We start from the raw sequence: 18,191 nt of genomic DNA, 5'->3' as shown, positions 1-18,191 counted from the left end.
AGCACTCCAGCCTGGGTGACAGAGCGAGACTCCGTTTCAAAAAAAAAAAAGAAATGCACTAGAAAACTGCCTTGCTCTCTCTCCTTTCCGACAGTACCAACTTTTCTATACAGGATGTTCTACAATACAATATACACACACATATATAATTTACATATAAAATGTTAATATATAATTGATTTGCATGAGTGCACGCATACATATACTTAGTTGGTTATATGTACTTTTATACGTATGTAATTATATATCATTTTACAAACCATTGCTTTTAAATTATCCTTGCATCCCAGAAACACAGAAAAATAACAAGGCCCAGAAATAATCAAAAACACACACTGTCATGAATAGCTTACATTTTCTTACAATGAGTCTATTACTAAAAGTAGTAAAGTGAGTTCAGTTTTACTTACTTTCCCTCCCACACTTTTGTGGAGTTTACAGAGAAATGCTACCCCCAAATTTTTTAAATGTATGTTCTTGTATTTCACAACACTAGTTATCCTCCAAATAATCCATGTCTCTTTCACCTTTAGCCTTAACCTCAGATGTGACCTCTGGTTCTATTCCCTGGCCCCTTCACTCATTTCTTTTTTTTTTTTTGAGACGGAGTCTCGCTCTGTCGCCCAGGCTGGAGTGCAGTGACCGGATCCCAGCTCACTGCAAGCTCCGCCTCCCGGGTTTACGCCATTCCCCTGCCTCAGCCTCCCGAGTAGCTGGGACCACAGGCGCCCGCCACCACGCCCGGCTAATTTTTTGTATGTTTTTTCGTAGAGACGGGGTTTCACCGTGTTAGCCAGGATGGTCTCGATCTCCTGACCTTGTGATCCGCCCGTCTCGGCCTCCCAAAGTGCTGCGATTACAGACTTGAGCCACCGCGCCCGGCCCACTCATTTCTTTATACATCGTACCCTGCAAAACAAGTATTTTCAAAGGTTTACTCCAAACTAGTACTTCAAACTCTCTTCTCTGCTCAAACTTCTCACTCAATATCCAGTCTAACAAGCTGCTGGGTGGCTGCCTACAGTGCCACATCCCTGCCTCCATTCTCTGTGCCTACAAGTCCTCATCACCTTCCTGCACCACGTGTTACCCGCTTCAACTTCCATCTCTATTCCTGCACCACCATTCTTTCAGTAATTTCATTAGAAGCTACTGACTTTATCTACTCTAAATGGTCCTACTAAATCCTACCCATTTTCAAAGTGCCTCATGCCTTTCCATTCCTCTCCATACTCACTTTAGTTACTTGAACCAAGTCCTTAATTCACCGTAAGTATTACAAATGCCTCCTAGAATTAAGTATCTCCTAGGCCTGACGGTTATGTCAGAAACTCTAGGGCAGGTTCCCTAAACTACATCAGACTCTACTTCCAAAAATCCTGATTCAGGAAGCCTGGACAAGGACCTAAGAATATGTGTTTTGTTTTAACAAGATGTTATAGATGAATCCTGGACCAAGTTTGGGAACTACTGTGCTTTAAAAGCCCTATCCCCTGCCCTAATTTATTTTGCATAAAACTACTACACATACTTTTCTGAGACACAGAACTTTCAACCCAGATTTAACCCCTCTATCATTCAGAAACATATGACCTTATTCCTCTGAACTCACAGTTCTGTGACATTCCATAAAACGCATTTAAGCCCCTTCTGCATTAGTGTTTATTTCTTCAACCTAAAATTTGCCCCTTCTTGCCTATTCATCTTCACGATCACCTCAATTTGCCTTCATCCAGTTTAAAGTCACCCCAGCCTCTCCTCTTAACTTCCATTTATCTCCTGCTATATTCTGTTAATTATTTACGTTATATACTCACTCCAGTGGTATTATCTACTACTTGGTGAAAAGTACCACTAGATCTCATATTTCTGTATCGCAGTACATGTTCAATAAACAGACAGGCATAGTGGAATACAACAATGAAAATATTGCTTCATGTAGAAAAAGTGGACTGTAAAGCAATACGCAGATAACATGATTGTAATTGTTTTTCTTTTTTTTTTTTTTTGGAGACGAAGTCTAGCTCTGTCGCCCAGGCTGGAGTGCAGTGGCGCGATCTCGGCTCACTGCAAGCTCCGCCTCCCGGCTTTACGCCATTCTCCTGCCTCAGCCTCCTGAGTAGCTGGGACTACAGGCGCCCGCCATCTCGCCCGGCTAGTTTTTGTATTTTTTTAGTAGAGACGGGATTTCACCGTGTAGCTCAGGATGGTCTCGATCTCCTGACCTCATCATCCACCCGTCTCGGCCTCCCAAAGTGCTGGGATTACAGGCTTGAGCCACCGCGCCCGGCCGTAATTGTTTTTCAAAAAGAGAAAAGTAGTTATCTGCAGGAAAAAACTGGTGGATTATACACAAAATGTAAATAGTAGTTATCTCAGAAGAGAAAAATTGCAAGGAATTCTCATTCTTATCTGTATTCTCTAAATTTTCTAAAATGGATGTGTATTTTGTGATGAAATGAAAATCTTAAACCTAGAATCTTAAACTTTAAAACTGTTACCCTGGAATTTTCTCAACCAATAGACAATCTATAAAAATGACTGGCACACTACCATGTCAGTAGTCACACTGTCACAATCCTCATACATACGACATTTGTTAATGTCAACATTTCTACACTTATACTTCAAATTCCATTGGCCTCACTAAACTGAATATACAATTTCTGGGACCTCATTCACAGACTTGCCAAATCAATTCTACATGAGCATGCTATTACTCTACCTGTATGATAGGTGGGGTTTTTCTTTGTTTTCTTGCTTTGGTTTGTCCTTTCAGTCAAAACTACAAACCTTCATGTAGTATAACTGTATATTTTTCTCTTGGGGGGGGGCAGGAGGGGAGACAGAGTCTCACTATGTCACTCAGGCTGGAGTGCAATGGTGTAATCTCAGCTCACTGCAACCTCCGCCTCCCAGGTTCAAGCGATTCTCCTGCCTCAACCTCCTGAATAGCTGGGATTGTAGGTACATACCACCACGCCCGGCTAATTTTTTGGGTTTTTAGTAGAGACAGGGTTTCACCATGTTGGCCAGCTGGTCTCAAACTCCTGACCTTGTGATCCACCCACCTTGGCCTCCCAAAATGCTGGGATTACAGGTGTGAGCCACCACGCCCGGTCTTTTTTTTTTTTTTTTTTTTTTTTTTAAAAAAGACAGAATCTCATTCTGTCGCCCAGGCTAGAGTGCAGTGGCACAATCTCAGCTTGCTAAAACCTCCGCCTCCCAGGCTCAAGCAATTCTCATGCCTCGGTATCCCTAGTAGCTGGGATTACAGATGGGTGCCACCACACCCAGATAATTTTTTCTATTTTTAGTAGAGACAGAGTTTCACTGTGATAGCCAGGTTGATCCCAAACTCTTGTCCTCAAGTGATCTGCCCACCGCGGCCTCCCAGAGTGCTGAGATTACAGGCTTGAGCCACAGTGCCCAGCCAACTGTCTTCTATTTTCTGTGTAAGTCCAGGAGATATGCAATAGGTGAGAAAACTGGAATTAACATCAAAATAAGCCAAGCATGGTGGCACTTACCTGCAATCCCAGCTACTGGGGAGGCTGAGGTGGGAAGACTGCTTAAGCCCAGGAATCTGAGGCTGTAGTGACCACCTATGATCGTGCCACTGCACTTCAGCCTAGGTGACAAAGTGAAACTGTCTCTAAATAAATAAATCTTGGGAATAAAGTTCTAGAAATACCTGTAAAACACCATTTTAACCCCTCCTCTACTTAAGCAGAATAAAATCCTAAATACAGTGAAAATTTACCCATTTCAAAGAATTGTCATGATAAACCATTTCAATAGCTTCCAATCCCTAGTCATAAATTATCTCCTAAATTCCTTTATACCGACTTAAGTTCACACTGTTTTTGCTACATTCTGAAGAACCAGAAAATACCTACATACAGCCTACAAAACACTCTTCATATGCACAAAGACTTATTCCTCAGCTGCTTCTCCAATCGAACAGCAAGACTTTCCATCTCTCTTCTCAAATCTTACTAACAAACCTCAGTACATTTTTCCTGCTCAAATCTCATGCTTTCTCAATTTATGATCTCCACAGCAGTACACAGTCTAAGCATGAGTCCTGGCAAATGTGGTTGTCCCTATAGCCTTCAAAATAGTCTTTATGTCTGTAGCACAGATTCATATTCCTTTTGTAAGCCATTTTGCTTCATGTTCAATCTCTACTTTAAGAAATCCACCTCATAACAGAAAATACAAAATATATATACAAAAGTTTATCATTCAAAACTGAATGTTATAAATAAAAAATGTTCAACACAAAGGTAACACAGATACGATGCTCTGTTTTTTCTTGATCACTTGAATTCTTCTGAAAGCTTCACTACATGAGGGGGAAGTTATACCATTATACTAGAACGAACTCAAAGCCTTTCCCAAAGCAGCTTTAGAAAAGTAAAATAAATACATAGAAAACACTCGAAGAAAGCATTTAAGATTATTCATAATGAATGTCTTTGGCTAATAAAATTCTAATCACTAATTTTTTATACTTCTCAGTGTATTGCAATTTTTATAAATATATACATCTTTTATGAGGAAAAAAATGGTCCAAGAAATTCAGCTTCCATCTTAACATTAAAAAGTCCCTTCGTCATGAACTCTAACTAGGGGCCACAATAAGTAACCACTAAGTATTTCCAATTTTTTAAACTCCAACAGAGGTAAAAAGTTCATGACAATGGACAAATATATTTGTTTTTTAAATCAGTTAATATCCTGCTAGCCATCACCACCCAAAAATAAGACCCAAAAAAGTGCTTGGCACTGCTTAATCTGGCATTCGAGGCCCTAAGGCACCAGTGATGCTCCAGAGCCAGCCTGCCCCAGCTGAACTCCTGGCTCCATGACTTACTGCACCAACAGAATTGTATTATCAAAGATGTGGCACCTGTAAACCATTTAAAAACACTGCACACAGTAAGTGATCAGTACACAGCTGCTTCTTTTTACTATTATATTTTAAATTACTATTACCTCCACCTTTTCATTCTATCTCCTAGTACACATCTACACTCCAGCCACAATGAACAAAGTCCCACTATCCAAATACCACTCTTTTGCTAAGGCTACTCCATGGGTCTTCTTTATCCACCTCTGCCTGTAAATGCCACGTCCAAACTCAATGCCAGTGCTGTCTCCCCCAGAAAGTTTCCCACCACACACTTACAGACATTACCCTGGCACAGTAGTATTTATGCCACCATTACCACCCTAACCCCATTCTGCCCTGAACTGCAGGTAACTGCATGCATGTCAGCCTCTAGCCCTGAAGTGGAAAAAGCCCTGTTCACCTCACCCTCCAGACGGCTAATAGTCTCAACTACAGCTGACTATCAATACAGGAGTAAAAGAAAATCATAACCATCAAACCAATTCATCTCCTAAAACATCTACTTTGGGTTGCTTTACTGAAACAAATGTGAGTTAAAATTTGTAAATACTGAAGATGAGATAAGTAAGCAGAGTTAAGTGATACTTGCAACCTAATAGTGGAACAAATGAGTTTGCTGTGGTTTAGCTCTATAACTCAATCCAATGCAAAGGGCACAAAAGCTAGTACTTCTGCTATAGACAATGATTGTTCTATGTGCTAAAAAAATTTTATATAATTATCAACTCTATAGTTTAATCAGATAAATCTTGGGAATTACTCTGGTTTATTTCCTTTTAAATACTAAGCCTCTTTTCTAAAAAAGGAGTATTTTTAAATATGGCATTACTTACACTAAAAGCGTTAGAAAATCTGATGGGCAAAACACTGAGAACTGCCAAAGAGACTAGGGACATGAGAGCTCATTATAGTATTCTCTCCACTTCTGTGTATGTTTGAAGTTTCTTGCAATTGAAAGTTTTTCGAAAAATTAAAGCAGGAGTATGTGAGAAAAGTGTCAGAAGTACAGTCATCTTCAAACTACAAAATAAGTGAGCTACCGGACAAAAGAAGCTAACTAAAAGAAATTTAAAGAATCTGTGACACTTTGTGACAAGAGAGCTTACAAATACACCATGACTGAGCAAAACGTGTGGGATTTTCTTGTTTCTCTTCTGGGAAAGGGAAAAGGGTTAAAATAGCTTGGGAAACTATTATTCATGAAATGCTGTTTTTTTTTTTTTTTTTTTTGAGGCGGAGTCTTGCTCTGTCGCCCGGACTGGAGTGCAGTGGCCGGATCTCAGCTCACTGCAAGCTCCGCCTCCCGGGTTTACGCCATTCTCCTGCCTCAGCCTCCCGAGTAGCTGAGACTACAGGCGCCCGCCACCTCGCCTGGCTAGTTTTTGTATTTTTAGTAGAGATGGGGTTTCACCGTGTTAGCCAGGATCTCCTGACCTCGTGATCCGCCCGTCTCGGCCTCCCAAAGTGCTGGGATTACAGGCTTGAGCCACCGTGCCCGGCCAAAATGCTGTTTTTTAATTAAGTCACTAACAAAGATTTGCCTATGTAAGCTTTGATTTCTATAACTTTTTTTTTGAAGCATTCACTGTGTTAATACAAATGTACAGCTGTAATGTGAAACTTCAGGGAGCCGGGATAAAACTGCCTTTCAGATGTCATCAGCTAGTTTTGAGGGATCGATACAGCTCAAACTTCCTAGTGCCAACCTGGGCAATAGAGATGGACTCCACCACCAGTCTGATTAGCTGCCCTTCTCTCGCCGCTCTTAGGGGGAAAAACTGTACACTTTAGCAACTTCCCCCAAACTCTCTTCTTGCTACCCAAAGTTGTATGTGATTTTTATCTTCATACTTTTTCATATTAAAAACAACACATTCTTCATGATATCTAAGAGATGAATTATACAATTTAACCCAGAATCTGTTATATTGAGAGCTAAGAGGTTTTCAGTTTCATTTAATTCAAATCAGTCCTTGACCAAATGTGGAAAGTGAGGTCTAGAGAGGTTATATGCCTTACTTATGAGTATCTGAAAGTAACAAAAACTTTGAAAAGGTTTAATCATAAAACCAAACTGATCTGCCATTTTAATTAAGCATTCAAACTACTCTGTTACAGAAGCACAGGTGGAGCATCTGTAATCCAAAACTCCAAAACGCTCCAAAATTTCAAATCTACTGAGCACAGACATGACGCCACCAGTGAAAAACTCCACACCTGACCTCATATGACGGGTTATAGCCACAGCTCAGCCAAAACGTCATTGTGTGCACAAGATTACGGAAAATATTGTATCAAATTACCTTCAGGCCACCTATGGTATATACAACATAAATGAATTTCATCTTTAGTCTGAGGTCCCATTCCCAACACACCTCACTACATATACGCAGATATTTCAAAATCCGAAACAGTTCTACTCCCAAGCACTTCGAATTAGGGATACCCAACCTGTGTGTGTAAATATACCTGTGTATAACAAGAATATGAGCACTTATATATAAATGAAGATACAAAGGAAAATGTCCAGAAGAAAAAACAGCAAACCTTTACTAGCCAGGCCAATGGGTCTGGAGAGCTAGGGGGGTAGCAGTAGGCAGGAGTTGTAAAACATGATTTAAAAAAAAAAAAAAAAAAATCAAAATTCTTTTAAACATCAACTCAAAAAGAATTTTTTCTAAATAACAGTAATTAGGACATTAAAATTTTCACTAGTAAAAGTCACTATTAAAGATATATATATATACACAAAATATATATTTTTTTCTTTTTTGGAGACAGAGTCTCACTCTGGAGCCCAGGTTGGAGTGCTGCGGCATGATCTCAGCTCACTATAACATCTGCCTCCTGGGTTCAAGCAATTCTCATGCCTCAGCCACCCAAGTAGCTGGGATTATAGACATGTGCCACCACACCTGGCTAGTTTTTGTATTTTTACTAGAGACAGGGTTTCACCATGTTCACCACGCTGGTCTCGAACTCCTGGTCTCAAGTGATCCGCCTGCCTCAGCCTCCCAAAGCACTGGGATTACAGGCTTGAGCCACCGCACCCTGTCCCATCACTTTATATTTTCAAGAAGGTAGTAAGGGTGTGTTGGTGGTTGGGGTCTCTAGCTGAAGAAGAGAGAAATTTTTCTATGTCTGGTAATGTCCTTATGGATATAAACCTCAGTTAACTGGAATAGCTATGGAATGTCTGCTTCTGGTTAACTAAAAGTTAACCAGTAAACACTCTGTAGTATCCATTACAGAAAACACTTCTGCTTTAAAAGTATGGTATGCCAGAGATAAGTTACTGTTTCTTGACATTTGAAGCATTTCAAATACCTCATGTGTTTTACTGAACAATTACAACCGGATGTAGCCATACAAGAGACAAGAAATGGCTAACACTGGTACATCCCCTGGAATTTTTAAGAAATACATACATATATTATCCTTTAGAAAAAAAAGGAATGACCATACATACATATGGATACACTTCAGTAACAACAACAATGAGAACTTATTTATGCCTATTGATACAATTGAGAAACAAGTTTACGTAACTGAACACACACAAATAGTACTCTAAAAATCACATGATGCCATGACACTGGATGACGTCCAGCACTGGAGATGTAGGGTGAGGCTTGCTGCCACTGTGCCTCCACCTCGTGGACTTCACAGTACAGGTACGAAACAGACAAAAATCACACTAACGTATGACTATGCACACAACATACACTATGCTAAAGTTACGAGGGAGGGAAAGATTGCTAAAAGAGGGAAACATTTAGATTTGAGGAAGGAGGACTGTCAGAAATAACCTTTCTGATATTTGACAAGTGAGACCTGAATCTGTAGTCTTTGTATCCGTAAGGCTTCCTAAGCTCATGATTCTTTTCAATTCTAGATCCACATAAAAAAGGTTAGTGAGAAAGTTCAAAACTCCCAAGAAAGCAATAGGTGGGTGGGGATCTGGAGGTACTAAGGCTGAGCAGCCAAGACAATGAAAGACTGAAGGAGTCACGGATAGATGCCTTCAAATAATCAAGCAAGTCTCACAGAGGTGGGATGACTTGACTCGCTCCCTGTAGTTCAAGAAAACAGAACTAAAGCCAAGAATTAGGAAAAGGATGCAGGAGACTATGCAGAAAAGAGATAAATGAACAAAGATCCAATAGTGGGACAGCTGCTTTATGAATGGCAGTCCCCAGTCATTCCTGCAGAGCTTGGGACCCACAGCGTTTGCCTGGGCCATGATTTCAACCCTAGATGGGAAGCGGGATTCAACTGCTCTAGAGTCCTCTCAGTGGGCCTCATCTTCACCCAAAGGCCGACATCACTAAAAAACCATTTAAATATTTACCTACTCCATGAAATATAATCAGAGGAACAGCTAAAATTTAAAAAGAAAACTGTCTCCACCACTCAGCTTTTTTTTTTATCCTTAGATTCTGTACTTTCTGAGAATGTTCATGCCAGAAGAGCAAAACCGTATTCTGCAATCATGAAGCTGGATACTTGCTTATATTGAACCATTCTAAATCCATACATTCCACTTCACAATCCCACTCCAGCCATGCTCAATAGGAAACTAACTGTATTAATCCTTATATTCCTCCAAGCACCTGCAAAGAACCTGTACGCCTAACGGGTATTAAACAGTAATCCTTACATATCTTGCTTCTGTACAAGAAAATAACTAGTACTGATATATCCACTTTAAACAATCACAAAACTGAAGAAAATATTTGAGCCAACTGTTTTCTGACAATCAACAAATGGTAGCCCAACACTGTTTCCCCTGAAGGGTCATGAGTCTCCTGGTTGTCTGGGAACAATTTCCCAACATGGTGAAAGGAACTGGAGGCTCAGTAAAGCATGACGGGCATGCTGAGATGTGAAGGTAAAGCTTAGAGTTCAGGCGTCTGAAGCTGTGTGCCAGAGAGAAGGAAGGTGCACAGAAGGCGATCTCCAGAAGTCTGGATGTAGGAGAGCCATGAGGACCAGAATGCGCATGGGCCAGGTGAAACAACCTGAGCCACAGAATGATTACTTAAAGGCTGAGACCAGAACCAAAATGACAGACAATGAGCAGGTCTGGGCTATCTGGGGTCCCTGCCCAACCACAGAGAAGAAATCTCATTAACACCTTGTGATAGTTAACTTTTTGTGTCAACCTGCCTAGGCCACAGGGTGCCCACACATTTGGCCAAGTGTTATTCTGCATATGTGCATCTTATGACTGCTCAGCCTCCATTGTCACGTGAGCCAATTCCTTACATCAATTTACATTTGTTTATTTACTTATGGATATATACATATATATATATATAGATAGTGTGTGTGTGTGTGTGTGTGTGTGTGTGTGTGTGATTGGTTCTGTGTCTCTGGAGAACCCTAATACACACCTCAACATTCCCTTCCTCCTTCAAGACTAAGAACCACACTCTTAGCATACAGCCTACTCCAGATCAGTATCAATAATGTCTAAAACAAAATCCAGACAAGACAGACAAGAAAACTCAGTTTGAAAGTTATGGCCCACCATATTAGAGAGGGTGAGGAACCACCCTGAAGTTATCTAAGGTAAATAAATTTTGCCTTAATAAAGTATAAAACCAAGCCTACACAAGTTCAAGGTGACCAACCAGACTTTAGAACAAAAATCAACCTTCTTAGGAGGAAAAAAAAACAGTATTCATCAAAAGTCAGGAGGCAAGCATGCCAGGCATGGTTTGGGAGGCTAAGGCAGGATGGCTTGAGGCAAGGAGTTCAACAACAGACTGGTGAACATAGTGAGACCCCATTTATACAAAAACATACATACATATATATATATATTTACAGTTATATTTATATATACTTTTTTGTTTTTTTAATTAGCCGAGCATAGTGGTGCACACCTGTAGTCCCAGTTATTCAGGAGGCTGAGGCGGGAGGACCACCTGAGCTCAGCAGTGTGAGGTAGCAGTGATCTATGACTACGCCACTGCACTCTAGCCTGGGTGACAGAACAAGACCTTGTCTCTGCTGTTGTTGTTTAATACAAAAATAATTAGAAGGCAAGCAAAGAAACAGAAAAATGTGATCAAATTTAACGGGGAAAAAGGAGTCAGTAAAACACCAACCCCATGTTAGAACAGATGTTAAATTTAGCAACAAATATTTTAAAGCAGCTATTTTTATACATTCAAAGAATTAGAATTATTTTCAAAACCTTAAAGGAACACATGGTCTTTAATGTGTGAACAGATAGGGGATCTCAGCAGAAAAATAGAAACCATAAAAAAAGAACAAAAAGAAAACTCTAAAAATGAATAACATAATAACCAAAGGGCAAAATTTACTAGATGAAATTAATAGCATATTGAAGATGGTAGAAAAAAAAAAATCAGCAAACTTGGAAGACAGATCAATAGAAACTTATCTAACCTAGGCCAGGCACAGTGGCTCACACTTGTAATCCCAGCATTTTGGGAGGCTGAGGGGGACGGATCACCTGAGGGTTGGGAGTCCGAGACTAGCCTGGCCAACATGGTGAAAACCCATCTCTACTAAAAATACAAAAATTAGCCAGGCATGGTGGTGCATACTTGTAATCCCAGCGACTTGGGAGGCTGAGGCATGAGAATCCGCTTGAACCTGGGAGGTGGAGGTTGCAGTGAGCCAAGATGGCACTACTGCACTCCAGCCTGGGCAACACAGTGAGACTCTGTCTCAAAAAAGAAAAAGAAAAGGAAAGGGAAAGGGAAAGGGGAAGAAAACTATCTAATCTAAAGAAGAGAGAGAAAAAAGACTAAAGAAAACTGAATAGACCCTGTGGAACAATATCAAGTTGTAAAATGCATGTAAATAAAGTTACAGAAAAAAAAAAAAAGGGACAAATATCTGAACAAACCACAGCTTAAAATCTTTCAAATGATAACCATACCCAGGCATAGCAGAGTAAAACAGCTTAAACCAGAGAAAGAGAAAATCTTGAAAGCAGCCAGAAGAAGAAAAGACTGGTGTATCAAGGGAATAAAGATAGTAATTACCACTTACATCTCATCACAAATAATGGAAGCCAGAAGACAATGGAACACCATTAAAGTGCTGAAAGACAAAAAGTATCAATCTAGAATTCTATATTCAGTGAAAAAAACCTTCAAACTCAAGACCGAATACAGACATTTAGAGATTAAAAATTTTAAGGACAAATAAGAGAGAAGTCCTTGCCAGCAGAACTGCACAAGAAAAGCTGAAGAGCATTAGGGCAGAAAACTGATACCAAACGGAAACAAAGTTTTCATAAATATTTTTTCCTTTGGATACTTACATTTAAAAACTGAGTTTTAAACAAAAATAAATTTCAGTTGTTTAAAATACAGCTTAAAGCAAAAATAATAAAATTGTATAAGTAGGAGAAAAACACAGCAGCAATTGCACAAAGGGATAGCGGATAAATCAATCTGATGCTCTTTATGGCTATTATATTTGGCAACTGGGGAATGGGAAGTGGGAAGTGGAAACTGTCAGTGTGAAGTAAGAGTTGGAACAATATTGACTCTAAATATTTGAAAATATGTAAATGTGTATATCCCTCAAAATGTAGAACACCTTCCAAAGTTCATGCGAAGACGAGCTTATACACAGTAATTACAAAAGATACAAAGAACCTTTCATTACAAAAGAGAAACCAAATTTCACACCAAAACAACTACCATTGGCCGGGTGCGGTGACTCACATCTGTAATCCCAGCACTTTGGGAGGTTGAGGCAGGTGGATCACCTGAGGTCAGGAGTCTGAGCCTGGCCAACATGGTGAAACCCTGTCTCTACTAATAACACAAAATTAGCCAGGTGTGGTGGGGCACACCTGTAATCCCAGCTACACGAGAGGCTGAGAAAGGAGAATTGCTTGAACCCAGGAGGCGGAGGTTGCAGTGAGCGGAGATGGTGCCATTGCACTCCAGCCTGGGCAACAAGAGCCAAACTCTGTCTCAAAACAAACAAACAAAAAAAGAACTAGAAATAACAAGACTATCTGAAAAGCTTCAAAATATGTATCTTAAGGTGTAGAGAAATAAAAAGTATTTTGTAAAACGTAACACAAAACAGGCAGGTTCAAGAAAAAAATCAAGTATTAAAATTAATACACACACGTTTATGTTCACGATTGGCTCATGACTATGAAAACCTTCCACTGGCACCTAAGTGTGAACATATTTTTTTAAACACCACATATGCTTATATTTTATTCACAGTGAGCTATATTAGACCAGTCCAAAATTACCTAATATAGCACAATAAGAAAAATATAGTCCAATTATAACCTATTTTCTTCCCCCTTTTTTTTTTTTTTTGACAGAATCTTGTTCTGTCGCCCAAGCTGGAGTGCAGTGGCACGATCTCAGCTCACTGCAACCTCCACCTCTCAGGTTCAAGCAATTCTCCCGCCTCAGCCTCCCAAGTAGCTAGGACTACAAGCGTGCACCACCACACCTGGATAATTTTTTATTTTTAGTAGAGACAGGGTCTCATGTTGGCCAGGTTGGTCGTGAACTTCTGACCTCAAGTGATCCACCCACCTCAGCCTCCCAAAGTGCTGGTACTACAGGCGTGAGCCACAGTGCTTGGCCCCTATTTTCAACTTTGATTCAACCAAGCAACTTTAGAAAGAGTACAATCATAGTATATTTTTGGCTACTTTTCTGCAATCTGCACCTTCTCAGTCAATAAAATTCCTAGATTTCTAAAATAAATTCCAATCATTCATATCATTTCCCTAAACTCAGACTCATTTTTAATACTTGATAAAAATTACCACTGTTAGCTTACACTGACCTTTCATAACTTCCATTATTTAGAGAAAAGTAGCTCAAAACCATTGTTATAAAAAACAGATTAGGTGGTAAAATTTTGGGAGCTGTCTCCCAATTTGGATCTCAAATTTGGATCATCAAGTTAACACTAAAAGTTATAAAACGATCACTAATTCTTATTACAGCTGGAAGTATATCTATGATATATCTAAAAGTTGCTACTTCAAAAGCAACCTTCCTACTTTTCCATATAATTTATAGAAGTATGATAAGCTGGAAAATGGTCCACCAAAAGATATCTACATCCTACACCCTGAAACCTATAAATGTTATATTTGGGCGAAAAAAGGTCTTTGCAGGTGTGATTGAGAATCTTGAGATGAGGGGATTATCCTTCATTATCAAGGTGTGCCCTAAATGCCATCACAAGTGTTGTGAGAGAGAGAGAGGGGGGCAATCTGACACAGAAAGAAGACAACACAACCATCACAGGAGAGATTGAGGTGATGTGGCCACAAATCAAGTAATGCTGGCATCCACAAGTCAAGAAGTACTGGCAGCCACCAGCAAGTGGCTCTGAGTCTCCTAAAGAAGCACAGCCCTGGCCCTGCCAACACCTTGATTTAGGCTCAATGATTCTGACTTTGGACTTCTAGCCTCCAGAACTGTAAGAGAATAAATTTTTACTGTTCTAAATCACTAAATGTGTGATTTGTTACAGGAGCCACAGGGAACTAATACAAGGAGGTTAAAAAAAAAGTTTTCCCAATGTTCTTAAAATACATTCTACAAATGTCACCTATGAAAAATGCTCCAACCTGTGTTTGTATTCTTAACTGGCATACTTGGATGAAACACTGTGCTTAATCTATATCAACATCTCATTTGGAATCATGGACAGTCTCACTGCTTTCTCATGAGTACCTTCAAGCTTTAGAAAAACAGAACCACTGGAAGACATGTAATGTAAAATCTCCACGCCTCTCATGCTCAGTGAAACCCAACACTGAGCTACCCAATCCTGAACAGTACTTGTCAAGACAGTTGTCACATATTCTATTAAGAACAGTAAATGTTAAAATGCCAAACAAAGACTGTCAATGACACAAAAGTCCAAACTGTATTTGTCTTTTTTTCACTAATTTATCCCTAACATCTGGTACAATCTTCGCCAAATAAATCAACCTTTACATTTCCTGTAAAGATCCCCTACCACAAACTCTGCAGGGTTCCCGCACTCTTTTCCTGCCTGCATCCTCCAGCTTGACAATGAACCCACAGATCTCTATCCTCAATTTCATAATGGGGTAGCAGCAATCACACTATTGTCAAAATCAAGGCAAACCAAATGTGCTGAAAAAGGAGGAAGAGTCTTATGGGTCTTATAAAAAAGGAAAATCTACTTATTTGAATATCCACACACAATCCAGATTTGGCCCCACCACTGCCAACCATTTCTAAGTTTTAAAAATCTCATGCTCTTTCCACTAAAGGGCTCTGCCTCTCACAAGAGCGTTGGGATTGATTGAAGTGACTTTGTAGGGAGTGTCCAGCCCATGGTCTGCATAACCAATCTTAGCTCTGCTTCTCTTGATTTCAGGGAACGGGACACATCCTTCATCTAGGTATGTTTCTCTATCATTTTACTAGCTACAAGGTGCTAGCAAATGCACCAGGGGAGAAAGAAGAGTCCTCTGAGCAACTGACACTGTTCCCTCTGTGGTAAAAAATAAAAAATAAGTTTCTCCTCCTGTCTCAAGCTGTGCTCTTCACAAAAGGATCACCTCACATGTCCTCTCCGTTTCTCTGAGCTACAATATATTCACAACCTGTCCTGTTATGGTTGTAGGGTTCATTCATAAAAAGAAAATGATTCTTAAGGACATTATAATGATTCGTTTTTAAGTTTTCTCTCCTCTACTAGACTGTAACTTCCATATGGGCAGACAATGTGTCTCATTCAGCTTGACATCGCCAAAGTACAAAGCAAAATCTTCCACACAGGACACCCAAGGCATCAAGCTGTCATTTGGTATTTTATAAGCTATGTAAAAACAAAAGTATCTATAAATTATTGTTTGTTCTGCTACTGGCAGTTACACTGGGCAGATAACTTTTTCTGAGTCTCTGTTCAATTATGCAAAATCAAGAAGCCCAGGGATTTACCTATTATTTCCCAGTTTATATCTAAATGGAGATAATAGCACTTACTTTTCAGGGCTGTTGTACACAAAATCTTGCCAAACAACTTGTAATACCACCTAAAAATTTTTACGGTACTTTTATTTGTTTTTTGTTTTGTTTTGTTTTGTTTTGTTTTTTTGAGGCGGAGTCTTGCTCTGTCGCCCGGGCTGGAGTACTGTGGCCGGATCTCAGCTCACTGCAAGCTCCGCCTGCCGAGTTCATGCCATTCTCCTGCCTCGGCTTTGCCAGTAGCTGGGACTACAGGCACCCACCACCGCGCCCAGCTAATTTTTTCTATTTTTAGTAGAGACAGGGTTTCACTCTGTTAGCCAGGATGGTCTCAATCTGCTGACCTCATGATCCGCCTGCCTCAGCCTCCCAAAGTGCTGGGATTGCAGGCGTGAGCCCCAGTGCCCTGCCATAAGCACTTCTTGGTCATGAGTGATATCCTCTTTTTTCTTTTGTTTTTTCATCCAGTGACTTGTAAATCAGAATGAGCAATGTCTTCAGGTGTTTAAACCTGATTCTTGTTTTTTGCCTTTCCCCCCACTTATTTTACTTTCAAACTTTGACTTTTCCTTTGTAATCCCCTGCAGCCTGATTCTTCCAACCATGGCCTTCATATTGAATTCACCATCCTCTCTCATCCTGCACTTAAGCCCTGTGATAGGCTAGCTCGTGTCTTTCCAAAATCTGTTTGTGGAAGTCCTAACCCCCAGTACCTCAAAATGGGACTGTGTTTGGACACAGGGCCTTTAAGGAGGTGATTAAGGCAAATGAGGTCATGTGGGTGAGCCCTAATGCGATATGACTGCTGTTCCCATAAGAAGAGATTTAGGATGCTGAGAAGCACAGAGGAAAGGCCACATGAGGACACAGGGAGAAGATGGCATCCACGAGCCAAGGAGAGAGGCCTCAGAAGAAACCAGTCTGGCTGATTTTGGCCTTCCAGCCTCCAGAACTGGGGGAAAATAAATTTCTGTTCTGTAGTAATTTGTTGTGGCTGTCCCAGCAAACCAATATAAGCCTCCCTCCCTCCCAAAAAACGACCTTAATCCAGATTAAGTATATACAGTGAAGGCTCCTATTGAAAAAATGGGATCTAGGTGGACAAGTGTTACTGCAATATTGAGGCCTGAGGGAGCACATGCCTTCCCAATGATTACCTTAGAGTACAGTGGTGAGTTCTAACGGCGTTTTGCATGTGTGGTATATACACCGGTGGTACAGAAAATGAGGTTAATGGATAAGCATGATATATACAGTTGGCCCTCTATATTTGTGAGTTCCGCATCTGTGGCTTCAACCAACCAGGAATTGCATTGTACTAATTTTCTTTAGATTAATTAATTAATTAATTTTTGAGACAGGATCTTGCTCTGTCACCCAGGCTAGAGTGCAGTAGCACCATCTTGGCTCACTGCAAACTCCGCCTGTTGGACTCAGGTGATCCTCTCACCTCAGCTTCCCGAGTAGCTGGGACTACAGGCGGGAGTCAATACGCCTGGCTAATTTTTTGTAACTTCTTCTGGTAGAGATGGGGTATCACCATGTTGCCCAGGCTGGTCTGTCTCGAGCTCCTGGACGCAAGCAATCTGCCTGCCTTGGCCTCCCAAAGTGCTAGGATTACAGGTGTGAGCCACCATGCCCAGCCTGTACAGATTTTATATCTTGTCATTACTGTAAAAAATACAGTATAATATTTATATAGCATTTATATTATATTAGGTATTATAAGTAATCTAGAGATGATTTAAAATACATAGGAGGATGTGCATAAGTTATATGCAAATACTACACCATTTTATACAGGGACTTGTGCATCTGCAGATTTTAGTTTCTGCAGAGGGTCAGGAGTGCCCTGGAACCAATACCCTCTGAGGAATGACTATGTATATTTTAAATTAGAAAAAATATACTATTAACATATCAAACCCATTCTTTTCATGGTTATTATTTTTTAATGAAGAGCTAAGTTAAAAAACAGGTAACTGATTTAAAAATTAGTTGAGTGGGCCAGGCGTGGTGGCTCACGGCTGTAATCCTAGCACTTTGGGAGGCCAAGGCGGGCAGATCACCTGGGGTCAGGAGTTTGAGACCAGCCTGGCCAACATGGTGAAACCCCGTCTCTGCTAAAAATACAAAAAAATTAGCCAGGCATGGTGGCATGTACCTGTAATCTCAGCTACCTGGGAGGCTGAGGCAGGATAATTGTTGGAACCTGGGAGGCAGAGGCTGCAGTGAGCTGAGATTGCACCACTACACTCCAGTCTGGGTGACAGAGAGAGACTCCATCT

At 40.4% G+C, this 18,191-nt stretch overlaps 1 protein-coding gene across 1 annotated transcript in view; it reads right to left on the bottom strand.

Moving 5' to 3' along the window:
- The window catches only part of DYRK1A (dual-specificity tyrosine-(Y)-phosphorylation regulated kinase 1A), a 107,446-nt gene extending 103,814 nt beyond the window's left edge, over positions 1 to 3,632 (bottom strand). The window contains exon 1 of the mRNA XM_011954008.1: positions 3,531 to 3,632. The gene's annotated coding sequence lies outside the window, so the exon portion shown is untranslated. The remainder of the gene's footprint in view (positions 1 to 3,530) is intronic.
- Positions 3,633 to 18,191: the final 14,559 nt, after the last annotated feature.

The sequence above is a fragment of the Colobus angolensis genome, unplaced genomic scaffold (genome assembly GCF_000951035.1).
Source record: "Colobus angolensis palliatus isolate OR3802 unplaced genomic scaffold, Cang.pa_1.0 Scaffold38, whole genome shotgun sequence".
NCBI lineage: Eukaryota > Metazoa > Chordata > Mammalia > Primates > Cercopithecidae > Colobus > Colobus angolensis.
The sequence above is the reverse complement of the archived record's forward strand: the minus strand, read 5'-3'. Positions and strand labels throughout refer to the sequence as shown.